Here is an 18,838-nt window from a genome sequence, read left to right on the forward strand (position 1 = left end):
TGTCCGTTTGCGTTTTTTTAGATTTTGCGTGCGGTTTTTTTTTTGTTTTTTTTTCTTTCTTGCTATTTCTATGCTCGGGTGGCCTCCGTTTCATGGTTCATGGTCTTCGTATTTTTGGAACGGAGCCGATCGGTCACGTGGGTCCCACGCCTCGCGTACGAAAACAAAGGAGGTTCTGCGTCTTTTAAGACATACAAGCAATAAGCATGGATAGTATTTCGGGTGCGATCATACCAACACTAATGCACCGGATCCCATCAGAACTCCGCAGTTAAGCGTGCTTGGGCGAGAGTAGTACTAGGATCGGTGACCCCCTGGGAAGTCCTCGTGTTGCACCCCCCTTTTTCGTTGTCCGTTTGCGTTTTTTTAGATTTTACGTGCGGTTTTTTTTTGTTTTTTTTTCTTTCTTTCTATTTCTATGCTCGGGTGGCCTCCGCTTCATGGTTGATGGTTTTCGTATTTTTGGAACGGAGCCGATCGGTCACGTGGGTTCCACGCCTCGCGTACGAAAACAAAGGAGGTTCTGCGTCTTTTAAGACATAAAAGCAATAAGCATGGATCGTATTTCGGGTGCGATCATACCAGCACTAATGCACCGGATCCCATCAGAACTCCGCAGTTAAGCGTGCTTGGGCGAGAGTAGTACTAGGATGGGTGACCCCCTGGGTAGTCCTCGTGTTGCACCCCCCCCTTTTTCGTTGTCCGTTTGCGTTTTTTTAGATTTTACGTGCAGTTTTTTTTTTTTGTTTTTTTTTCTTGCTATTTCTATGCTCGGGTGGCCTCCGTTTCATGGTTCATGGTCTTCGTATTTTTGGAACGGAGCCGATCGGTCACGTGGGTCCCACGCCTCGCGTACGAAAACAAAGGAGGTTCTGTGTCTTTTAAGACATACAAGCAATAAGCATGGACAGTATTTCGGGTGCGATCATACCAGCACTAATGCACCGGATCCCATCAGAACTCCGCAGTTAAGCGTGCTTGGGCGAGTGTAGTACTAGGATGGGTGACCCCATGGGAAGTCCTCGTGTTGCACCCCCCTTTTTCGTTGTCCGTTTGCGTTTTTTTAGATTTTACGTGCGGTTTTTTTTTGTTTTTTTTTCTTTCTTGCTATTTCTATGCTCGGGTGGCCTCCGTTTCATGGTTCATGGTCTTCGTATTTTTGGAACGGAGCCGATCGGTCACGTGGGTCCCACGCCTCGCGTACGAAAACAAAGGAGGTTCTGCGTCTTTTAAGACATAAAAGCAATAAGCATGGATAGTATTTCGGGTGCGATCATACCAGCACTAATGCACCGGATCCCATCAGAACTCCGCAGTTAAGCGTGCTTGGGCGAGAGTAGTACTAGGATGGGTGACCCCCTGGGAAGTCCTCGTGTTGCACCCCCCCTTTTTCGTTGTCCGTTTGCGTTTTTTTAGATTTTACGTGCGGTTTTTTTTTGTTTTTTTTTTCTTGCTATTTCTATGCTCGGGTGGCCTCCGTTTCATTGTTCATGGTCTTCGTATTTTTGGAAAGGAGCCGATCGGTCACGTGGGTCCCACGCCTCGCGTACGAAAACAAAGGAGGTTCTGTGTCTTTTAAGACATACAAGCAATAAGCATGGACAGTATTTCGGGTGCGATCATACCAGCACTAATGCACCGGATCCCATCAGAACTCCGCAGTTAAGCGTGCTTGGGCGAGAGTAGTACTAGGATGGGTGACCCCATGGGAAGTCCTCGTGTTGCACCCCCCTTTTTCGTTGTCCGTTTGCGTTTTTTTAGATTTTACATGCGGTTTTTTTTTGTTTTTTTTTCTTTCTTGCTATTTCTATGCTCGGGTGGCCTCCGCTTCATGGTTGATGGTCTTCGTATTTTTGGAACGGAGCTGATCGGTCACGTGGGTCCCACGCCTCGCGTACGAAAACAAAGGAGTTTCTGCGTCTTTTAAGACATACAAGCAATAAGCATGGATAGTATTTTGGGTGCGATCATACCAGCACTAATGCACCGGATCCCATCAGAACTCCGCAGTTAAGCGTGCTTGGGCGAGAGTAGTACTAGGATGGGTGACCCCCTGGGAAGTCCTCGTGTTGCACCCCCCTTTTTCGTTGTCCGTTTGCGTTTTTTTAGATTTTACGTGCGGTTTTTTTTTTGTTTTTTTTTCTTTCTTGCTATTTCTATGCTCGGGTGGCCTCCGTTTCATGGTTCATGGTCTTCGTATTTTTGGAACGGAGCCGATCGGTCACGTGGGTCCCACGCCTCGCGTACGAAAACAAAGGAGGTTCTGCGTCTTTTAAGACATACAAGCAATAAGCATGGATAGTATTTCGGGTGCGATCATACCAGCACTAATGCACCGGATCACATCAGAACTCCGCAGTTAAGCGTGCTTGGGCGAGAGTAGTACTAGGATGGGTGACCCCCTGGGAAGTCCTCGTGTTGCACCCCCCTTTTTCGTTGTCCGTTTGCGTTTTTTTAGATTTTACGTGCGGTTTTTTTTTGTTTTTTTTTTCTTTCTTGCTATTTCTATGCTCGGGTGGCCTCCGCTTCATTGTTGATGGTTTTCGTATTTTTGGAACGGAGCCGATCGGTCACGTGGGTTCCACGCCTCGCGTACGAAAACAAAGGAGGTTCTGCGTCTTTTAAGACATAAAAGCAATAAGCATGGATCGTATTTCGGGTGCGATCATACCAGCACTAATGCACCGGATCCCATCAGAACTCCGCAGTTAAGCGTGCTTGGGCGAGAGTAGTACTAGGATGGGTGACCCCCTGGGAAGTCCTCGTGTTGCACCCCCCCTTTTTCGTTGTCCGTTTGCGTTTTTTTAGATTTTACGTGCAGTTTTTTTTTTTTGTTTTTTTTTTCTTGCTATTTCTATGCTCGGGTGGCCTCCGTTTCATGGTTCATGGTCTTCGTATTTTTGGAACGGAGCCGATCGGTCACGTGGGTCCCACGCCTCGCGTACGAAAACAAAGGAGGTTCTGTGTCTTTTAAGACATACAAGCAATAAGCATGGACAGTATTTCGGGTGCGATCATACCAGCACTAATGCACCGGATCCCATCAGAACTCCGCAGTTAAGCGTGCTTGGGCGAGTGTAGTACTAGGATGGGTGACCCCATGGGAAGTCCTCGTGTTGCACCCCCCTTTTTCGTTGTCCGTTTGCGTTTTTTTAGATTTTACGTGCGGTTTTTTTTTGTTTTTTTTTCTTTCTTGCTATTTCTATGCTCGGGTGGCCTCCGTTTCATGGTTCATGGTCTTCGTATTTTTGGAACGGAGCCGATCGGTCACGTGGGTCCCACGCCTCGCGTACGAAAACAAAGGAGGTTCTGCGTCTTTTAAGACATACAAGCAATAAGTATGGATAGTATTTCGGGTGCGATCATACCAGCACTAATGCACCGGATCCTATCAGAACTCCGCAGTTAAACGTGCATGGGCGAGAGTAGTACTAGGATGGGTGACCCCCTGGGAAGTCCTCGTGTTGCACCCCCCTTTTTCGTTGTCCGTTTGCGTTTTTTTAGATTTTACGTGCGGTTTTTTTTTGTTTTTTTTTCTTTCTTGCTATTTCTATGCTCAGGTGGCCTCCGTTTCATGGTTCATGGTCTTCGTATTTTTGGAACGGAGCCGATCGGTCACGTGGGTCCCACGCCTCGCGTACGAAAACAAAGGAGGTTCTGCGTCTTTTAAGACATACAAGCAATAAGCATGGATAGTATTTCGGGTGCGATCATACTAGCACTAATGCACCGGATCCCATCAGAACTCCGCAGCTAAGCGTGCTTGGGCGAGAGTAGTACTACGATGGGTGACCCCCTGGGAAGTCCTCGTGTTGCACCCCCCTTTTTCGTTGTCCGTTTGCGTTTTTTTAGATTTTACGTGCGGTTTTTTTTTGTTTTTTTTTTCTTTCTTGCTATTTCTATGCTTGGGTGGCCTCCGTTTCATGGTTCATGGTCTTCGTATTTTTGGAACGGAGCCGATCGGTCACGTGGGTCCCACGCCTCGCGTACGAAAACAAAGGAGGTTCTGTGTCTTTTAAGACATAAAAGCAATAAGCATGGATAGTATTTCGGGTGCGATCATACCAGCACTAATGCACCGGATCCCATCAGAACTCCGCAGTTAAGCGTGCTTGGGCGAGAGTAGTACTAGGATGGGTGACCCCCTGGGAAGTCCTCGTGTTGCACCCCCCTTTTTCGTTGTCCGTTTGCGTTTTTTTAGATTTTACGTGCGGTTTTTTTTTGTTTTTTTTTTCTTTCTTGCTATTTCTATGCTCGGGTGGCCTCCGCTTCATTGTTGATGGTTTTCGTATTTTTGGAACGGAGCCGATCGGTCACGTGGGTTCCACGCCTCGCGTACGAAAACAAAGGAGGTTCTGCGTCTTTTAAGACATAAAAGCAATAAGCATGGATCATATTTCGGGTGCGATCATACCAGCACTAATGCACCGGATCCCATCAGAACTCCGCAGTTAAGCGTGCTTGGGCGAGAGTAGTACTAGGATGGGTGACCCCCTGGGAAGTCCTCGTGTTGCACCCCCCCTTTTTCGTTGTCCGTTTGCGTTTTTTTAGATTTTACGTGCAGTTTTTTTTTTTTGTTTTTTTTTTCTTGCTATTTCTATGCTCGGGTGGCCTCCGTTTCATGGTTCATGGTCTTCGTATTTTTGGAACGGAGCCGATCGGTCACGTGGGTCCCACGCCTCGCGTACGAAAACAAAGGAGGTTCTGTGTCTTTTAAGACATACAAGCAATAAGCATGGACAGTATTTCGGGTGCGATCATACCAGCACTAATGCACCGGATCCCATCAGAACTCCGCAGTTAAGCGTGCTTGGGCGAGTGTAGTACTAGGATGGGTGACCCCATGGGAAGTCCTCGTGTTGCACCCCCCTTTTTCGTTGTCCGTTTGCGTTTTTTTAGATTTTACGTGCGGTTTTTTTTTGTTTTTTTTTCTTTCTTGCTATTTCTATGCTCGGGTGGCCTCCGTTTCATGGTTCATGGTCTTCGTATTTTTGGAACGGAGCCGATCGGTCACGTGGGTCCCACGCCTCGCGTACGAAAACAAAGGAGGTTCTGCGTCTTTTAAGACATAAAAGCAATAAGCATGGATAGTATTTCGGGTGCGATCATACCAGCACTAATGCACCGGATCCCATCAGAACTCCGCAGTTAAGCGTGCTTGGGCGAGAGTAGTACTAGGATGGGTGACCCCCTGGGAAGTCCTCGTGTTGCACCCCCCCTTTTTCGTTGTCCGTTTGCGTTTTTTTAGATTTTACGTGCGGTTTTTTTTTTGTTTTTTTTTTCTTTCTTGCTATTTCTATGCTCGGGTGGCCTCCGTTTCATGTTTCATGGTCTTCGTATTTTTGGAACGGAGCCGATCGGTCACGTGGGTCCCACGCCTCGCGTACGAAAACAAAGGAGGTTCTGCGTCTTTTAAGACATACAAGCAATAAGTATGGATAGTATTTCGGGTGCGATCATACCAGCACTAATGCACCGGATCCTATCAGAACTCCGCAGTTAAACGTGCATGGGCGAGAGTAGTACTAGGATGGGTGACCCCCTGGGAAGTCCTCGTGTTGCACCCCCCTTTTTCGTTGTCCGTTTGCGTTTTTTTAGATTTTACGTGCGGTTTTTTTTTGTTTTTTTTTCTTTCTTGCTATTTCTATGCTCAGGTGGCCTCCGTTTCATGGTTCATGGTCTTCGTATTTTTGGAACGGAGCCGATCGGTCACGTGGGTCCCACGCCTCGCGTACGAAAACAAAGGAGGTTCTGCGTCTTTTAAGACATACAAGCAATAAGCATGGATAGTATTTCGGGTGCGATCATACCAGCACTAATGCACCGGATCCCATCAGAACTCCGCAGCTAAGCGTGCTTGGGCGAGAGTAGTACTACGATGGGTGACCCCCTGGGAAGTCCTCGTGTTGCACCCCCCTTTTTCGTTGTCCGTTTGCGTTTTTTTAGATTTTACGTGCGGTTTTTTTTTGTTTTTTTTTTCTTTCTTGCTATTTCTATGCTTGGGTGGCCTCCGTTTCATGGTTCATGGTCTTCGTATTTTTGGAACGGAGCCGATCGGTCACGTGGGTCCCACGCCTCGCGTACGAAAACAAAGGAGGTTCTGCGTCTTTTAAGACATAAAAGCAATAAGCATGGATAGTATTTCGGGTGCGATCATACCAGCACTAATGCACCGGATCCCATCAGAACTCCGCAGTTAAGCGTGCTTGGGCGAGAGTAGTACTAGGATGGGTGACCCCCTGGGAAGTCCTCGTGTTGCACCCCCCTTTTTCGTTGTCCGTTTGCGTTTTTTTAGATTTTACGGGCGGTTTTTTTTTGTTTTTTTTTCTTTCTTGCTATTTCTATGCTCGGGTGGCCTCCGCTTCATTGTTGATGGTTTTCGTATTTTTGGAACGGAGCCGATCGGTCACGTGGGTTCCACGCCTCGCGTACGAAAACAAAGGAGGTTCTGCGTCTTTTAAAACATAAAAGCAATAAGCATGGATCGTATTTCGGGTGCGATCATACCAGCACTAATGCACCGGATCCCATCAGAACTCCGCAGTTAAGCGTGCTTGGGCGAGAGTAGTACTAGGATGGGTGACCCCCTGGGAAGTCCTCGTGTTGCACCCCCCCTTTTTCGTTGTCCGTTTGCGTTTTTTTAGATTTTACGTGCAGTTTTTTTTTTTTGTTTTTTTTTCTTGCTATTTCTATGCTCGGGTGGCCTCCGTTTCATGGTTCATGGTCTTCGTATTTTTGGAACGGAGCCGATCGGTCACGTGGGTCCCACGCCTCGCGTACGAAAACAAAGGAGGTTCTGTGTCTTTTAAGACATACAAGCAATAAGCATGGACAGTATTTCGGGTGCGATCATACCAGCACTAATGCACCGGATCCCATCAGAACTCCGCAGTTAAGCGTGCTTGGGCGAGTGTAGTACTAGGATGGGTGACCCCATGGGAAGTCCTCGTGTTGCACCCCCCTTTTTCGTTGTCCGTTTGCGTTTTTTTAGATTTTACGTGCGGTTTTTTTTTGTTTTTTTTTCTTTCTTGCTATTTCTATGCTCGGGTGGCCTCCGTTTCATGGTTCATGGTCTTCGTATTTTTGGAACGGAGCCGATCGGTCACGTGGGTCCCACGCCTCGCGTACGAAAACAAAGGAGGTTCTGCGTCTTTTAAGACATAAAAGCAATAAGCATGGATAGTATTTCGGGTGCGATCATACCAGCACTAATGCACCGGATCCCATCAGAACTCCGCAGTTAAGCGTGCTTGGGCGAGAGTAGTACTAGGATGGGTGACCCCCTGGGAAGTCCTCGTGTTGCACCCCCCCTTTTTCGTTGTCCGTTTGCGTTTTTTTAGATTTTACGTGCGGTTTTTTTTTGTTTTTTTATCTTGCTATTTCTATGCTCGGGTGGCCTTCGTTTCATTGTTCATGGTCTTCGTATTTTTGGAAAGGAGCCGATCGGTCACGTGGGTCCCACGCCTCGCGTACGAAAACAAAGGAGGTTCTGTGTCTTTTAAGACATACAAGCAATAAGCATGGACAGTATTTCGGGTGCGATCATACCAGCACTAATGCACCGGATCCCATCAGAACTCCGCAGTTAAGCGTGCTTGGGCGAGAGTAGTACTAGGATGGGTGACCCCATGGGAAGTCCTCGTGTTGCACCCCCCTTTTTCGTTGTCCGTTTGCGTTTTTTTAGATTTTACGTGCGGTTTTTTTTTTGTTTTTTTTTCTTTCTTGCTATTTCTATGCTCGGGTGGCCTCCGTTTCATGGTTCATGGTCTTCGTATTTTTGGAACGGAGCCGATCGGTCACGTGGGTCCCACGCCTCGCGTACGAAAACAAAGGAGGTTCTGCGTCTTTTAAGACATACAAGCAATAAGCATGGATAGTATTTCGGGTGCGATCATACCAGCACTAATGCACCGGATCACATCAGAACTCCGCAGTTAAGCGTGCTTGGACGAGAGTAGTACTAGGATGGGTGACCCCCTGGGAAGTCCTCGTGTTGCACCCCCTTTTTCGTTGTCCGTTTGCGTTTTTTTAGATTTTACGTGCGGTTTTTTTTTGTTTTTTTTTTCTTTCTTGCTATTTCTATGCTCGGGTGGCCTCCGCTTCATTGTTGATGGTTTTCGTATTTTTGGAACGGAGCCGATCGGTCACGTGGGTTCCACGCCTCGCGTACGAAAACAAAGGAGGTTCTGCGTCTTTTAAGACATAAAAGCAATAAGCATGGATAGTATTTCGGGTGCGATCATACCAGCACTAATGCACCGGATCCCATCAGAACTCCGCAGTTAAGCGTGCTTGGGCGAGAGTAGTACTAGGATGGGTGACCCCCTGGGAAGTCCTCGTGTTGCACCCCCCCTTTTTCGTTGTCCGTTTGCGTTTTTTTAGATTTTACGTGCGGTTTTTTTTTGTTTTTTTTTTTCTTGCTATTTCTATGCTCGGGTGGCCTCCGTTTCATGGTTCATGGTCTTCGTATTTTTGGAACGGAGCCGATCGGTCACGTGGGTCCCACGCCTCGCGTACGAAAACAAAGGAGGTTCTGCGTCTTTTAAGACATACAAGCAATAAGTATGGATAGTATTTCGGGTGCGATCATACCAGCACTAATGCACCGGATCCTATCAGAACTCCGCAGTTAAACGTGCATGGGCGAGAGTAGTACTAGGATGGGTGACCCCCTGGGAAGTCCTCGTGTTGCACCCCCCTTTTTCGTTGTCCGTTTGCGTTTTTTTAGATTTTACGTGCGGTTTTTTTTTTGTTTTTTTTTCTTTCTTGCTATTTCTATGCTCGGGTGGCCTCCGTTTCATGGTTCATGGTCTTCGTATTTTTGGAACGGAGCCGATCGGTCACGTGGGTCCCACGCCTCGCGTACGAAAACAAAGGAGGTTCTGCGTCTTTTAAGACATACAAGCAATAAGCATGGATAGTATTTCGGGTGCGATCATACCAGCACTAATGCACCGGATCCCATCAGAACTCCGCAGCTAAGCGTGCTTGGGCGAGAGTAGTACTAGGATGGGTGACCCCCTGGGAAGTCCTCGTGTTGCACCCCCCTTTTTCGTTGTCCGTTTGCGTTTTTTTAGATTTTACGTGCGGTTTTTTTTTGTTTTTTTTTCTTTCTTGCTATTTCTATGCTCGGGTGGCCTCCGTTTCATGGTTCATGGTCTTCGTATTTTTGGAACGGAGCCGATCGGTCACGTGGGTCCCACGCCTCGCGTACGAAAACAAAGGAGGTTCTGCGTCTTTTAAGACATAAAAGCAATAAGCATGGATAGTATTTCGGGTGCGATCATACCAGCACTAATGCACCGGATCCCATCAGAACTCCGCAGTTAAGCGTGCTTGGGCGAGAGTAGTACTAGGATGGGTGACCCCATGGGAAGTCCTCGTGTTGCACCCCCCTTTTTCGTTGTCCGTTTGCGTTTTTTTAGATTTTACGTGCGATTTTTTTTTGTTTTTTTTTCTTTCTTGCTATTTCTATGCTCGGGTGGCCTCCGCTTCATGGTTGATGGTCTTCGTATTTTTGGAACGGAGCTGATCGGTCACGTGGGTCCCACGCCTCGCGTACGAAAACAAAGGAGGTTCTGCGTCTTTTAAGACATACAAGCAATAAGCATGGATAGTATTTCGGGTGCGATCATACCAGCACTAATGCACCGGATCCCATCAGAACTCCGCAGTTAAACGTTCTTGGGCGAGAGTAGTACTAGGATGGGTGACCCCCTGGGAAGTCCTCGTGTTGCACCCCCTTTTTTCGTTGTCCGTTTGCGTTTTTTTAGATTTTACGTGCGGTTTTTTTTTTGTTTTTTTTTTCTTTCTTGCTATTTCTATGCTCGGGTGGCCTCCGTTTCATGGTTCATGGTCTTCGTATTTTTGGAACGGAGCCGATCGGTCACGTGGGTCCCACGCCTCGCGTACGAAAACAAAGGAGGTTCTGCGTCTTTTAAGACATACAAGCAATAAGTATGGATAGTATTTCGGGTGCGATCATACCAGCACTAATGCACCGGATCCTATCAGAACTCCGCAGTTAAACGTGCATGGGCGAGAGTAGTACTAGGATGGGTGACCCCTGGGAAGTCCTCGTGTTGCACCCCCCTTTTTCGTTGTCCGTTTGCGTTTTTTTAGATTTTACGTGCGGTTTTTTTTTGTTTTTTTTTCTTTCTTGCTATTTCTATGCTCAGGTGGCCTCCGTTTCATGGTTCATGGTCTTCGTATTTTTGGAACGGAGCCGATCGGTCACGTGGGTCCCACGCCTCGCGTACGAAAACAAAGGAGGTTCTGCGTCTTTTAAGACATACAAGCAATAAGCATGGATAGTATTTCGGGTGCGATCATACCAGCACTAATGCACCGGATCCCATCAGAACTCCGCAGCTAAGCGTGCTTGGGCGAGAGTAGTACTACGATGGGTGACCCCCTGGGAAGTCCTCGTGTTGCACCCCCCTTTTTCGTTGTCCGTTTGCGTTTTTTTAGATTTTACGTGCGGTTTTTTTTTGTTTTTTTTTTCTTTCTTGCTATTTCTATGCTTGGGTGGCCTCCGTTTCATGGTTCATGGTCTTCGTATTTTTGGAACGGAGCCGATCGGTCACGTGGGTCCCACGCCTCGCGTACGAAAACAAAGGAGGTTCTGCGTCTTTTAAGACATAAAAGCAATAAGCATGGATAATATTTCGGGTGCGATCATACCAGCACTAATGCACCGGATCCCATCAGAACTCCGCAGTTAAGCGTGCTTGGGCGAGAGTAGTACTAGGATGGGTGACCCCCTGGGAAGTCCTCGTGTTGCACCCCCCCTTTTTCGTTGTCCGTTTGCGTTTTTTTAGATTTTACGTGCGGTTTTTTTTTGTTTTTTTTTTCTTGCTATTTCTATGCTCGGGTGGCCTCCGTTTCATGGTTCATGATCTTCGTATTTTTGGAAAGGAGCCGATCGGTCACGTGGGTCCCACGCCTCGCGTACGAAAACAAAGGAGGTTCTGTGTCTTTTAAGACATACAAACAATAAGCATGGACAGTATTTCGGGTGCGATCATACCAGCACTAATGCACCGGATCCCATCAGAACTCCGCAGTTAAGCGTGCTTGGGCGAGAGTAGTACTAGGATGGGTGACCCCATGGGAAGTCCTCGTGTTGCACCCCCCTTTTTCGTTGTCCGTTTGCGTTTTTTTAGATTTTACATGCGGTCTTTTTTTGTTTTTTTTTCTTTCTTGCTATTTCTATGCTCGGGTGGCCTCCGCTTCATGGTTGATGGTCTTCGTATTTTTGGAACGGAGCTGATCGGTCACGTGGGTCCCACGCCTCGCGTACGAAAACAAAGGAGTTTCTGCGTCTTTTAAGACATACAAGCAATAAGCATGGATAGTATTTTGGGTGCGATCATACCAGCACTAATGCACCGGATCCCATCAGAACTCCGCAGTTAAGCGTGCTTGGGCGAGAGTAGTACTAGGATGGGTGACCCCCTGGGAAGTCCTCGTGTTGCACCCCCCTTTTTCGTTGTCCGTTTGTGTTTTTTTAGATTTTACGTGCGTTTTTTTTTTGTTTTTTTTTCTTTCTTGCTATTTCTATGCTCGGGTGGCCTCCGTTTAATGGTTCATGGTCTTCGTATTTTTGGAACGGAGCCGATCGGTCACGTGGGTCCCACGCCTCGCGTACGAAAACAAAGGGGGTTCTGCGTCTTTTAAGACATACAAGCAATAAGCATGGATAGTATTTCGGGTGCGATCATACCAGCACTAATGCACCGGATCCCATCAGAACTCCGCAGTTAAACGTGCTTGGGTGAGAGTAGTACTAGGATGGGTGACCCCCCTGGGAAGTCCTCGTGTTGCACCCCCTTTTTTCGTTGTCCGTTTGCGTTTTTTTAGATTTTACGTGCGGTTTTTTTTTTGTTTTTTTTTTCTTTCTTGCTATTTCTATGCTCGGGTGGCCTCCGTTTCATGGTTCATGGTCTTCGTATTTTTGGAACGGAGCCGATCGGTCACGTGGGTCCCACGCCTCGCGTACGAAAACAAAGGAGGTTCTGCGTCTTTTAAGACATACAAGCAATAAGTATGGATAGTATTTCGGGTGCGATCATACCAGCACTAATGCACCGGATCCTATCAGAACTCCGCAGTTAAACGTGCATGGGCGAGAGTAGTACTAGGATGGGTGACCCCCTGGGAAGTCCTCGTGTTGCACCCCCCTTTTTCGTTGTCCGTTTGCGTTTTTTTAGATTTTACGTGCGGTTTTTTTTTGTTTTTTTTTTCTTTCTTGCTATTTCTATGCTCGGGTGGCCTCCGTTTCATGGTTCATGGTCTTCGTATTTTTGGAACGGAGCCGATCGGTCACGTGGGTCCCACGCCTCGCGTACGAAAACAAAGGAGGTTCTGCGTCTTTTAAGACATACAAGCAATAAGCATGGATAGTATTTCGGGTGCGATCATACCAGCACTAATGCACCGGATCCCATCAGAACTCCGCAGTTAAGCGTGCTTGGGCGAGAGTAGTACTAGGATGGGTGACCCCCTGGGAAGTCCTCGTGTTGCACCCCCCTTTTTCGTTGTCCGTTTGCGTTTTTTTAGATTTTACGTGCGGTTTTTTTTTGTTTTTTTTTCTTTCTTTCTATTTCTATGCTCGGGTGGCCTCCGCTTCATGGTTGATGGTTTTCGTATTTTTGGAACGGAGCCGATCGGTCACGTGGGTTCCACGCCTCGCGTACGAAAACAAAGGAGGTTCTGCGTCTTTTAAGACATAAAAGCAATAAGCATGGATCGTATTTCGGGTGCGATCATACCAGCACTAATGCACCGGATCCCATCAGAACTCCGCAGTTAAGCGTGCTTGGGCGAGAGTAGTACTAGGATGGGTGACCCCATGGGAAGTCCTCGTGTTGCACCCCCCTTTTTCGTTGTCCGTTTGCGTTTTTTTAGATTTTACATGCAGTCTTTTTTTGTTTTTTTTTCTTTCTTGCTATTTCTATGCTCGGGTGGCCTCCGCTTCATGGTTGATGGTCTTCGTATTTTTGGAACGGAGCTGATCGGTCACGTGGGTCCCACGCCTCGCGTACGAAAACAAAGGAGTTTCTGCGTCTTTTAAGACATACAAGCAATAAGCATGGATAGTATTTTGGGTGCGATCATACCAGCACTAATGCACCGGATCCCATCAGAACTCCGCAGTTAAGTGTGCTTGGGCGAGAGTAGTACTAGGATGGGTGACCCCCTGGGAAGTCCTCGTGTTGCACCCCCCTTTTTCGTTGTCCGTTTGCGTTTTTTTAGATTTTACGTGCGTTTTTTTTTTTGTTTTTTTTTCTTTCTTGCTATTTCTATGCTCGGGTGGCCTCCGTTTCATGGTTCATGGTCTTCGTATTTTTGGAACGGAGCCGATCGGTCACGTGGGTCCCACGCCTCGCGTACGAAAACAAAGGAGGTTCTGCGTCTTTTAAGACATACAAGCAATAAGCATGGATAGTATTTTGGGTGCGATCATACCAGCACTAATGCACCGGATCCCATCAGAACTCCGCAGTTAAACGTGCTTGGGTGAGAGTAGTACTAGGATGGGTGACCCCCTGGGAAGTCCTCGTGTTGCACCCCCTTTTTTCGTTGTCCGTTTGCGTTTTTTTAGATTTTACGTGCGGTTTTTTTTTTGTTTTTTTTTCTTTCTTGCTATTTCTATGCTCGGGTGGCCTCCGTTTCATGGTTCATGGTCTTCGTATTTTTGGAACGGAGCCGATCGGTCACGTGGGTCCCACGCCTCGCGTACGAAAACAAAGGAGGTTCTGCGTCTTTTAAGACATACAAGCAATAAGTATGGATAGTATTTCGGGTGCGATCATACCAGCACTAATGCACCGGATCGTATCAAAACTCCGCAGTTAAGCGTGCTTGGGCGAGAGTAGTACTAGGATGGGTGACCCCCTGGGAAGTCCTCGTGTTGCACCCCCCTTTTTCGTTGTCCGTTTGCGTTTTTTTAGATTTTACGTGCGGTTTTTTTTTGTTTTTTTTTCTTTCTTGCTATTTCTATGCTCGGGTGGCCTCCGTTTTATGGTTCATGGTCTTCGTATTTTTGGAACGGAGCCGATCGGTCACGTGGGTCCCACGCCTCGCGTACGAAAACAAAGGAGGTTCTGCGTCTTTTAAGACATACAAGCAATAAGCATGGATAGTATTTCGGGTGCGATCATACCAGCACTAATGCACCGGATCCCATCAGAACTCCGCAGTTAAGCGTGCTTGGGCGAGAGTAGTACTAGGATGGGTGACCCCCTGGGAAGTCCTCGTGTTGCACCCCCCTTTTTCGTTGTCCGTTTGCGTTTTTTTAGATTTTACGTGCGGTTTTTTTTTGTTTTTTTTTCTTTCTTTCTATTTCTATGCTCGGGTGGCCTCCGCTTCATGGTTGATGGTTTTCGTATTTTTGGAACGGAGCCGATCGGTCACGTGGTTTCCACGCCTCGCGTACGAAAACAAAGGAGGTTCTGCGTCTTTTAAGACATAAAAGCAATAAGCATGGATCGTATTTCGGGTGCGATCATACCAGCAGTAATGCACCGGATCCCATCAGAACTCCGCAGTTAAGCGTGCTTGGGCGAGAGTAGTACTAGGATGGGTGGACCCCCTGGGAAGTCCTCGTGTTGCACCCCCCCTTTTTCGTTGTCCGTTTGCGTTTTTTTAGATTTTACGTGCAGTTTTTTTTTTGTTTTTTTTTTCTTGCTATTTCTATGCTCGGGTGGCCTCCGTTTCATGGTTCATGGTCTTCGTATTTTTGGAACGGAGCCGATCGGTCACGTGGGTCCCACGCCTCGCGTACGAAAACAAAGGAGGTTCTGTGTCTTTTAAGACATACAAGCAATAAGCATGGACAGTATTTCGGGTGCGATCATACCAGCAGTAATGCACCGGATCCCATCAGAACTCCGCAGTTAAGCGTGCTTGGGCGAGAGTAGTACTAGGATGGGTGACCCCATGGGAAGTCCTCGTGTTGCACCCCCCTTTTTCGTTGTCCGTTTGCGTTTTTTTAGATTTTACGTGCGGTTTTTTTTTGTTTTTTTTTTCTTTCTTGCTATTTCTATGCTCGGGTGGCCTCCGTTTCATGGTTCATGGTCTTCGTATTTTTGGAACGGAGCCGATCGGTCACGCGGGTCCCACGCCTCGCGTACGAAAACAAAGGAGGTTCTGCGTCTTTTAAGACATAAAAGCAATAAGCATGGATACTATTTCGGGTGCGATCATACCAGCACTAATGCACCGGATCCCATCAGAACTCTGCAGTTAAGCGTGCTTGGGCGAGAGTAGTACTAGGATGGGTGACCCCCTGGGAAGTCCTTGTGTTGCACCCACCCTTTTTCGTTGTCCGTTTGCGTTTTTTTAGATTTTACGTGCGGTTTTTTTTTGTTTTTTTTTTCTTGCTATTTCTATGCTCGGGTGGCCTCCGTTTCATGGTTCATGGTCTTCGTATTTTTGGAAAGGAGCCGATCGGTCACGTGGGTCCCACGCCTCGCGTACGAAAACAAAGGAGGTTCTGTGTCTTTTAAGACATACAAGCAATAAGCATGGACAATATTTCGGGTGCGATCATACCAGCACTAATGCACCGGATCCCATCAGAACTCCGCAGTTAAGCGTGCTTGGGCGAGAGTAGTACTAGGATGGGTGACCCCATGGGAAGTCCTCGTGTTGCACCCCCCTTTTTCGTTGTCCGTTTGCGTTTTTTTAGATTTTACATGCGGTTTTTTTTTGTTTTTTTTTTCTTTCTTGCTATTTCTATGCTCGGGTGGCCTCCGCTTCATGGTTGATGGTCTTCGTATTTTTGGAACGGAGCCGATCGGTCACGTGGGTTCCACGCCTCGCGTACGAAAACAAAGGAGGTTCTGCGTCTTTTAAGACATAAAAGCAATAAGCATGGATAGTATTTCGGGTGCGATCATACCAGCACTAATGCACCGGATCCCATCAGAACTCCGCAGTTAAGCGTGCTTGGGCGAGAGTAGTACTAGGATGGGTGACCCCATGGGAAGTCCTCGTGTTGCACCCCCCTTTTTCGTTGTCCGTTTGCGTTTTTTTAGATTTTACGTGCGATTTTTTTTTGTTTTTTTTTCTTTCTTGCTATTTCTATGCTCGGGTGGCCTCCGCTTCATGGTTGATGGTCTTCGTATTTTTGGAACGGAGCTGATCGGTCACGTGGGTCCCACGCCTCGCGTACGAAAACAAAGGAGGTTCTGCGTCTTTTAAGACATACAAGCAATAAGCATGGATAGTATTTCGGGTGCAATCATACCAGCACTAATGCACCGGATCCCATCAGAACTCCGCAGTTAAACGTTCTTGGGCGAGAGTAGTACTAGGATGGGTGACCCCCTGGGAAGTCCTCGTGTTGCACCCCCTTTTTTCGTTGTCCGTTTGCGTTTTTTTAGATTTTACGTGCGGTTTTTTTTTTGTTTTTTTTTTCTTTCTTGCTATTTCTATGCTCGGGTGGCCTCCGTTTCATGGTTCATGGTCTTCGTATTTTTGGAACGGAGCCGATCGGTCACGTGGGTCCCACGCCTCGCGTACGAAAACAAAGGAGGTTCTGCGTCTTTTAAGACATACAAGCAATAAGTATGGATAGTATTTCGGGTGCGATCATACCAGCACTAATGCACCGGATCCTATCAGAACTCCGCAGTTAAACGTGCATGGGCGAGAGTAGTACTAGGATGGGTGACCCCCTGGGAAGTCCTCGTGTTGCACCCCCCTTTTTCGTTGTCCGTTTGCGTTTTTTTAGATTTTACGTGCGGTTTTTTTTTGTTTTTTTTTCTTTCTTGCTATTTCTATGCTCGGGTGGCCTCCGTTTCATGGTTCATGGTCTTCGTATTTTTGGAACGGAGCCGATCGGTCACGTGGGTCCCACGCCTCGCGTACGAAAACAAAGGAGGTTCTGCGTCTTTTAAGACATACAAGCAATAAGCATGGATAGTATTTCGGGTGCGATCATACCAGCACTAATGCACCGGATCCCATCAGAACTCCGCAGCTAAGCGTGCTTGGGCGAGAGTAGTACTACGATGGGTGACCCCCTGGGAAGTCCTCGTGTTGCATCCCCCTTTTTCGCTGTCCGTTTGCGTTTTTTTAGATTTTACGTGCGGTTTTTTTTTGTTTTTTTTTTTCTTTCTTGCTATTTCTATGCTTGGGTGGCCTCCGTTTCATGGTTCATGGTCTTCGTATTTTTGGAACGGAGCCGATCGGTCACGTGGGTCCCACGCCTCGCGTACGAAAACAAAGGAGGTTCTGCGTCTTTTAAGACATAAAAGCAATAAGCATGGATAGTATTTCGGGTGCGATCATACCAACACTAATGCACCGGATCCCATCAGAACTCCGCAGTTAAGCGTGCTTGGGCGAGAGTAGTACTAGGATGGGTGACCCCCTGGGAAGTCCTCGTGTTGCACCCCCCCTTTTTCGTTGTCCGTTTGCGTTTTTTTAGATTTTACGTGCGGTTTTTTTTTGTTTTTTTTTTCTTGCTATTTCTATGCTCGGGTGGCCTCCGTTTCATGGTTCATGGTCTTCGTATTTTTGGAAAGGAGCCGATCGGTCACGTGGGTCCCACGCCTCGCGTACGAAAACAAAGGAGGTTCTGTGTCTTTTAAGACATACAAGCAATAAGCATGGACAGTATTTCGGGTGCGATCATACCAGCACTAATGCACCGGATCCCATCAGAACTCCGCAGTTAAGCGTGCTTGGGCGAGAGTAGTACTAGGATGGGTGACCCCATGGGAAGTCCTCGTGTTGCACCCCCCTTTTTCGTTGTCCGTTTGCGTTTTTTTAGATTTTACATGCGGTCTTTTTTTGTTTTTTTTTCTTTCTTGCTATTTCTATGCTCGGGTGGCCTCCGCTTCATGGTTGATGGTCTTCGTATTTTTGGAACGGAGCTGATCGGTCACGTGGGTCCCACGCCTCGCGTACGAAAACAAAGGAGTTTCTGCGTCTTTTAAGACATACAAGCAATAAGCATGGATAGTATTTTGGGTGCGATCATACCAGCACTAATGCACCGGATCCCATCAGAACTCCGCAGTTAAGCGTGCTTGGGCGAGAGTAGTACTAGGATGGGTGACCCCCTGGGAAGTCCTCGTGTTGCACCCCCCTTTTTCGTTGTCCGTTTGCGTTTTTTTAGATTTTACGTGCGTTTTTTTTTGTTTTTTTTTCTTTCTTGCTATTTCTATGCTCGGGTGGCCTCCGTTTCATGGTTCATGGTCTTCGTATTTTTGGAACGGAGCCGATCGGTCACGTGGGTCCCACGCCTCGCGTACGAAAACAAAGGAGGTTCTGCGTCTTTTAAGACATACAAGCAATAAGCATGGATAGTATTTCGGGTGCGATCATACCAGCACTAATGCACCGGATCCCATCAGAACTCCGCAGTTAAACGTGCTTGGGTGAGAGTAGTACTAGGATGGGTGACCCCCTGGGAAGTCCTCGTGTTGCACCCCCTTTTTTCGTTGTCCGTTTGCGTTTTTTTAGATTTTACGTGCGGTTTTTTTTTTGTTTTTTTTTTCTTTCTTGCTATTTCTATGCTCGGGTGGCCTCCGTTTCATGGTTCATGGTCTTCGTATTTTTGGAACGGAGCCGATCGGTCACGTGGGTCCCACGCCTCGCGTACGAAAACAAAGGAGGTTCTGCGTCTTTTAAGACATACAAGCAATAAGTATGGATAGTATTTCGGGTGCGATCATACCAGCACTAATGCACCGGATCCTATCAGAACTCCGCAGTTAAACGTGCATGGGCGAGAGTAGTACTAGGATGGGTGACCCCCTGGGAAGTCCTCGTGTTGCACCCCCCTTTTTCGTTGTCCGTTTGCGTTTTTTTAGATTTTACG

The 18,838-nt window shown here is 47.3% G+C and overlaps 54 non-coding genes across 54 annotated transcripts; all 54 read left to right on the forward strand.

Annotated features, from left to right (window-relative positions):
* Window positions 1–220: 220 nt before the first annotated feature.
* Window positions 221–339, forward strand: LOC145148828 (5S ribosomal RNA). Its single transcript, XR_013729694.1, has one exon. It is a non-coding gene; the product is annotated as a 5S ribosomal RNA (ribosomal RNA).
* A 229-nt stretch (window positions 340–568) lies between these two features.
* LOC145139065 (5S ribosomal RNA) lies at window positions 569–687 on the forward strand. Its single transcript, XR_013721822.1, has one exon. It is a non-coding gene; the product is annotated as a 5S ribosomal RNA (ribosomal RNA).
* A 230-nt stretch (window positions 688–917) lies between these two features.
* On the forward strand, window positions 918–1,036 carry LOC145154630 (5S ribosomal RNA). Its single transcript, XR_013735096.1, has one exon. It is a non-coding gene; the product is annotated as a 5S ribosomal RNA (ribosomal RNA).
* Window positions 1,037–1,265: 229 nt separating this feature from the next.
* Window positions 1,266–1,384, forward strand: LOC145150004 (5S ribosomal RNA). The gene has a single exon (XR_013730836.1). It is a non-coding gene; the product is annotated as a 5S ribosomal RNA (ribosomal RNA).
* A 227-nt stretch (window positions 1,385–1,611) lies between these two features.
* Window positions 1,612–1,730, forward strand: LOC145153205 (5S ribosomal RNA). The gene has a single exon (XR_013733726.1). It is a non-coding gene; the product is annotated as a 5S ribosomal RNA (ribosomal RNA).
* Window positions 1,731–1,959: 229 nt separating this feature from the next.
* On the forward strand, window positions 1,960–2,078 carry LOC145150016 (5S ribosomal RNA). The gene has a single exon (XR_013730847.1). It is a non-coding gene; the product is annotated as a 5S ribosomal RNA (ribosomal RNA).
* A 230-nt stretch (window positions 2,079–2,308) lies between these two features.
* Window positions 2,309–2,427, forward strand: LOC145155495 (5S ribosomal RNA). The gene has a single exon (XR_013735932.1). It is a non-coding gene; the product is annotated as a 5S ribosomal RNA (ribosomal RNA).
* A 230-nt stretch (window positions 2,428–2,657) lies between these two features.
* Window positions 2,658–2,776, forward strand: LOC145150027 (5S ribosomal RNA). The gene has a single exon (XR_013730858.1). It is a non-coding gene; the product is annotated as a 5S ribosomal RNA (ribosomal RNA).
* A 230-nt stretch (window positions 2,777–3,006) lies between these two features.
* On the forward strand, window positions 3,007–3,125 carry LOC145154632 (5S ribosomal RNA). The gene has a single exon (XR_013735098.1). It is a non-coding gene; the product is annotated as a 5S ribosomal RNA (ribosomal RNA).
* A 229-nt stretch (window positions 3,126–3,354) lies between these two features.
* LOC145146148 (5S ribosomal RNA) lies at window positions 3,355–3,473 on the forward strand. Its single transcript, XR_013727097.1, has one exon. It is a non-coding gene; the product is annotated as a 5S ribosomal RNA (ribosomal RNA).
* A 229-nt stretch (window positions 3,474–3,702) lies between these two features.
* Window positions 3,703–3,821, forward strand: LOC145140766 (5S ribosomal RNA). The gene has a single exon (XR_013722275.1). It is a non-coding gene; the product is annotated as a 5S ribosomal RNA (ribosomal RNA).
* A 230-nt stretch (window positions 3,822–4,051) lies between these two features.
* LOC145150038 (5S ribosomal RNA) lies at window positions 4,052–4,170 on the forward strand. Its single transcript, XR_013730869.1, has one exon. It is a non-coding gene; the product is annotated as a 5S ribosomal RNA (ribosomal RNA).
* A 230-nt stretch (window positions 4,171–4,400) lies between these two features.
* LOC145150050 (5S ribosomal RNA) lies at window positions 4,401–4,519 on the forward strand. The gene has a single exon (XR_013730880.1). It is a non-coding gene; the product is annotated as a 5S ribosomal RNA (ribosomal RNA).
* A 230-nt stretch (window positions 4,520–4,749) lies between these two features.
* Window positions 4,750–4,868, forward strand: LOC145154633 (5S ribosomal RNA). Its single transcript, XR_013735099.1, has one exon. It is a non-coding gene; the product is annotated as a 5S ribosomal RNA (ribosomal RNA).
* Window positions 4,869–5,097: 229 nt separating this feature from the next.
* Window positions 5,098–5,216, forward strand: LOC145150062 (5S ribosomal RNA). Its single transcript, XR_013730892.1, has one exon. It is a non-coding gene; the product is annotated as a 5S ribosomal RNA (ribosomal RNA).
* A 232-nt stretch (window positions 5,217–5,448) lies between these two features.
* LOC145146150 (5S ribosomal RNA) lies at window positions 5,449–5,567 on the forward strand. Its single transcript, XR_013727099.1, has one exon. It is a non-coding gene; the product is annotated as a 5S ribosomal RNA (ribosomal RNA).
* A 229-nt stretch (window positions 5,568–5,796) lies between these two features.
* On the forward strand, window positions 5,797–5,915 carry LOC145154429 (5S ribosomal RNA). The gene has a single exon (XR_013734900.1). It is a non-coding gene; the product is annotated as a 5S ribosomal RNA (ribosomal RNA).
* A 230-nt stretch (window positions 5,916–6,145) lies between these two features.
* On the forward strand, window positions 6,146–6,264 carry LOC145150074 (5S ribosomal RNA). Its single transcript, XR_013730903.1, has one exon. It is a non-coding gene; the product is annotated as a 5S ribosomal RNA (ribosomal RNA).
* Window positions 6,265–6,493: 229 nt separating this feature from the next.
* Window positions 6,494–6,612, forward strand: LOC145150085 (5S ribosomal RNA). The gene has a single exon (XR_013730913.1). It is a non-coding gene; the product is annotated as a 5S ribosomal RNA (ribosomal RNA).
* Window positions 6,613–6,841: 229 nt separating this feature from the next.
* LOC145154634 (5S ribosomal RNA) lies at window positions 6,842–6,960 on the forward strand. Its single transcript, XR_013735100.1, has one exon. It is a non-coding gene; the product is annotated as a 5S ribosomal RNA (ribosomal RNA).
* A 229-nt stretch (window positions 6,961–7,189) lies between these two features.
* LOC145150096 (5S ribosomal RNA) lies at window positions 7,190–7,308 on the forward strand. Its single transcript, XR_013730924.1, has one exon. It is a non-coding gene; the product is annotated as a 5S ribosomal RNA (ribosomal RNA).
* A 226-nt stretch (window positions 7,309–7,534) lies between these two features.
* On the forward strand, window positions 7,535–7,653 carry LOC145153207 (5S ribosomal RNA). The gene has a single exon (XR_013733727.1). It is a non-coding gene; the product is annotated as a 5S ribosomal RNA (ribosomal RNA).
* Window positions 7,654–7,883: 230 nt separating this feature from the next.
* On the forward strand, window positions 7,884–8,002 carry LOC145144000 (5S ribosomal RNA). Its single transcript, XR_013725023.1, has one exon. It is a non-coding gene; the product is annotated as a 5S ribosomal RNA (ribosomal RNA).
* A 229-nt stretch (window positions 8,003–8,231) lies between these two features.
* LOC145150108 (5S ribosomal RNA) lies at window positions 8,232–8,350 on the forward strand. The gene has a single exon (XR_013730935.1). It is a non-coding gene; the product is annotated as a 5S ribosomal RNA (ribosomal RNA).
* A 228-nt stretch (window positions 8,351–8,578) lies between these two features.
* LOC145146151 (5S ribosomal RNA) lies at window positions 8,579–8,697 on the forward strand. The gene has a single exon (XR_013727100.1). It is a non-coding gene; the product is annotated as a 5S ribosomal RNA (ribosomal RNA).
* Window positions 8,698–8,927: 230 nt separating this feature from the next.
* On the forward strand, window positions 8,928–9,046 carry LOC145153562 (5S ribosomal RNA). The gene has a single exon (XR_013734063.1). It is a non-coding gene; the product is annotated as a 5S ribosomal RNA (ribosomal RNA).
* A 229-nt stretch (window positions 9,047–9,275) lies between these two features.
* Window positions 9,276–9,394, forward strand: LOC145153208 (5S ribosomal RNA). The gene has a single exon (XR_013733728.1). It is a non-coding gene; the product is annotated as a 5S ribosomal RNA (ribosomal RNA).
* Window positions 9,395–9,623: 229 nt separating this feature from the next.
* LOC145144811 (5S ribosomal RNA) lies at window positions 9,624–9,742 on the forward strand. Its single transcript, XR_013725812.1, has one exon. It is a non-coding gene; the product is annotated as a 5S ribosomal RNA (ribosomal RNA).
* A 231-nt stretch (window positions 9,743–9,973) lies between these two features.
* LOC145149081 (5S ribosomal RNA) lies at window positions 9,974–10,091 on the forward strand. The gene has a single exon (XR_013729942.1). It is a non-coding gene; the product is annotated as a 5S ribosomal RNA (ribosomal RNA).
* A 229-nt stretch (window positions 10,092–10,320) lies between these two features.
* Window positions 10,321–10,439, forward strand: LOC145154430 (5S ribosomal RNA). The gene has a single exon (XR_013734901.1). It is a non-coding gene; the product is annotated as a 5S ribosomal RNA (ribosomal RNA).
* A 230-nt stretch (window positions 10,440–10,669) lies between these two features.
* LOC145150119 (5S ribosomal RNA) lies at window positions 10,670–10,788 on the forward strand. The gene has a single exon (XR_013730946.1). It is a non-coding gene; the product is annotated as a 5S ribosomal RNA (ribosomal RNA).
* A 227-nt stretch (window positions 10,789–11,015) lies between these two features.
* Window positions 11,016–11,134, forward strand: LOC145153209 (5S ribosomal RNA). Its single transcript, XR_013733729.1, has one exon. It is a non-coding gene; the product is annotated as a 5S ribosomal RNA (ribosomal RNA).
* A 229-nt stretch (window positions 11,135–11,363) lies between these two features.
* Window positions 11,364–11,482, forward strand: LOC145150131 (5S ribosomal RNA). The gene has a single exon (XR_013730957.1). It is a non-coding gene; the product is annotated as a 5S ribosomal RNA (ribosomal RNA).
* Window positions 11,483–11,711: 229 nt separating this feature from the next.
* Window positions 11,712–11,831, forward strand: LOC145148194 (5S ribosomal RNA). The gene has a single exon (XR_013729091.1). It is a non-coding gene; the product is annotated as a 5S ribosomal RNA (ribosomal RNA).
* Window positions 11,832–12,062: 231 nt separating this feature from the next.
* LOC145146152 (5S ribosomal RNA) lies at window positions 12,063–12,181 on the forward strand. The gene has a single exon (XR_013727101.1). It is a non-coding gene; the product is annotated as a 5S ribosomal RNA (ribosomal RNA).
* A 230-nt stretch (window positions 12,182–12,411) lies between these two features.
* Window positions 12,412–12,530, forward strand: LOC145150143 (5S ribosomal RNA). Its single transcript, XR_013730969.1, has one exon. It is a non-coding gene; the product is annotated as a 5S ribosomal RNA (ribosomal RNA).
* Window positions 12,531–12,759: 229 nt separating this feature from the next.
* LOC145153210 (5S ribosomal RNA) lies at window positions 12,760–12,878 on the forward strand. The gene has a single exon (XR_013733730.1). It is a non-coding gene; the product is annotated as a 5S ribosomal RNA (ribosomal RNA).
* Window positions 12,879–13,107: 229 nt separating this feature from the next.
* On the forward strand, window positions 13,108–13,226 carry LOC145154073 (5S ribosomal RNA). Its single transcript, XR_013734557.1, has one exon. It is a non-coding gene; the product is annotated as a 5S ribosomal RNA (ribosomal RNA).
* A 230-nt stretch (window positions 13,227–13,456) lies between these two features.
* LOC145142704 (5S ribosomal RNA) lies at window positions 13,457–13,575 on the forward strand. Its single transcript, XR_013723772.1, has one exon. It is a non-coding gene; the product is annotated as a 5S ribosomal RNA (ribosomal RNA).
* A 230-nt stretch (window positions 13,576–13,805) lies between these two features.
* On the forward strand, window positions 13,806–13,924 carry LOC145149306 (5S ribosomal RNA). The gene has a single exon (XR_013730155.1). It is a non-coding gene; the product is annotated as a 5S ribosomal RNA (ribosomal RNA).
* Window positions 13,925–14,153: 229 nt separating this feature from the next.
* Window positions 14,154–14,272, forward strand: LOC145150155 (5S ribosomal RNA). The gene has a single exon (XR_013730981.1). It is a non-coding gene; the product is annotated as a 5S ribosomal RNA (ribosomal RNA).
* A 229-nt stretch (window positions 14,273–14,501) lies between these two features.
* LOC145149016 (5S ribosomal RNA) lies at window positions 14,502–14,621 on the forward strand. The gene has a single exon (XR_013729878.1). It is a non-coding gene; the product is annotated as a 5S ribosomal RNA (ribosomal RNA).
* Window positions 14,622–14,849: 228 nt separating this feature from the next.
* LOC145143652 (5S ribosomal RNA) lies at window positions 14,850–14,968 on the forward strand. The gene has a single exon (XR_013724682.1). It is a non-coding gene; the product is annotated as a 5S ribosomal RNA (ribosomal RNA).
* Window positions 14,969–15,198: 230 nt separating this feature from the next.
* On the forward strand, window positions 15,199–15,317 carry LOC145144588 (5S ribosomal RNA). The gene has a single exon (XR_013725599.1). It is a non-coding gene; the product is annotated as a 5S ribosomal RNA (ribosomal RNA).
* Window positions 15,318–15,544: 227 nt separating this feature from the next.
* LOC145153211 (5S ribosomal RNA) lies at window positions 15,545–15,663 on the forward strand. The gene has a single exon (XR_013733731.1). It is a non-coding gene; the product is annotated as a 5S ribosomal RNA (ribosomal RNA).
* Window positions 15,664–15,893: 230 nt separating this feature from the next.
* On the forward strand, window positions 15,894–16,012 carry LOC145153213 (5S ribosomal RNA). The gene has a single exon (XR_013733733.1). It is a non-coding gene; the product is annotated as a 5S ribosomal RNA (ribosomal RNA).
* Window positions 16,013–16,241: 229 nt separating this feature from the next.
* LOC145145191 (5S ribosomal RNA) lies at window positions 16,242–16,360 on the forward strand. Its single transcript, XR_013726178.1, has one exon. It is a non-coding gene; the product is annotated as a 5S ribosomal RNA (ribosomal RNA).
* A 231-nt stretch (window positions 16,361–16,591) lies between these two features.
* LOC145146153 (5S ribosomal RNA) lies at window positions 16,592–16,710 on the forward strand. The gene has a single exon (XR_013727102.1). It is a non-coding gene; the product is annotated as a 5S ribosomal RNA (ribosomal RNA).
* Window positions 16,711–16,939: 229 nt separating this feature from the next.
* On the forward strand, window positions 16,940–17,058 carry LOC145156082 (5S ribosomal RNA). The gene has a single exon (XR_013736508.1). It is a non-coding gene; the product is annotated as a 5S ribosomal RNA (ribosomal RNA).
* A 231-nt stretch (window positions 17,059–17,289) lies between these two features.
* Window positions 17,290–17,408, forward strand: LOC145141515 (5S ribosomal RNA). Its single transcript, XR_013722718.1, has one exon. It is a non-coding gene; the product is annotated as a 5S ribosomal RNA (ribosomal RNA).
* Window positions 17,409–17,635: 227 nt separating this feature from the next.
* Window positions 17,636–17,754, forward strand: LOC145153214 (5S ribosomal RNA). Its single transcript, XR_013733734.1, has one exon. It is a non-coding gene; the product is annotated as a 5S ribosomal RNA (ribosomal RNA).
* Window positions 17,755–17,983: 229 nt separating this feature from the next.
* Window positions 17,984–18,102, forward strand: LOC145150166 (5S ribosomal RNA). The gene has a single exon (XR_013730992.1). It is a non-coding gene; the product is annotated as a 5S ribosomal RNA (ribosomal RNA).
* Window positions 18,103–18,330: 228 nt separating this feature from the next.
* On the forward strand, window positions 18,331–18,449 carry LOC145142726 (5S ribosomal RNA). The gene has a single exon (XR_013723793.1). It is a non-coding gene; the product is annotated as a 5S ribosomal RNA (ribosomal RNA).
* Window positions 18,450–18,680: 231 nt separating this feature from the next.
* Window positions 18,681–18,799, forward strand: LOC145146154 (5S ribosomal RNA). Its single transcript, XR_013727103.1, has one exon. It is a non-coding gene; the product is annotated as a 5S ribosomal RNA (ribosomal RNA).
* Window positions 18,800–18,838: the final 39 nt, after the last annotated feature.

Source organism: Lactuca virosa, chromosome 1 (assembly GCF_052849685.1).
Source record: "Lactuca virosa cultivar CGN04683 chromosome 1, Lactuca_virosa_CGN04683_v6, whole genome shotgun sequence".
Classification (NCBI taxonomy): domain Eukaryota; kingdom Viridiplantae; phylum Streptophyta; class Magnoliopsida; order Asterales; family Asteraceae; genus Lactuca; species Lactuca virosa.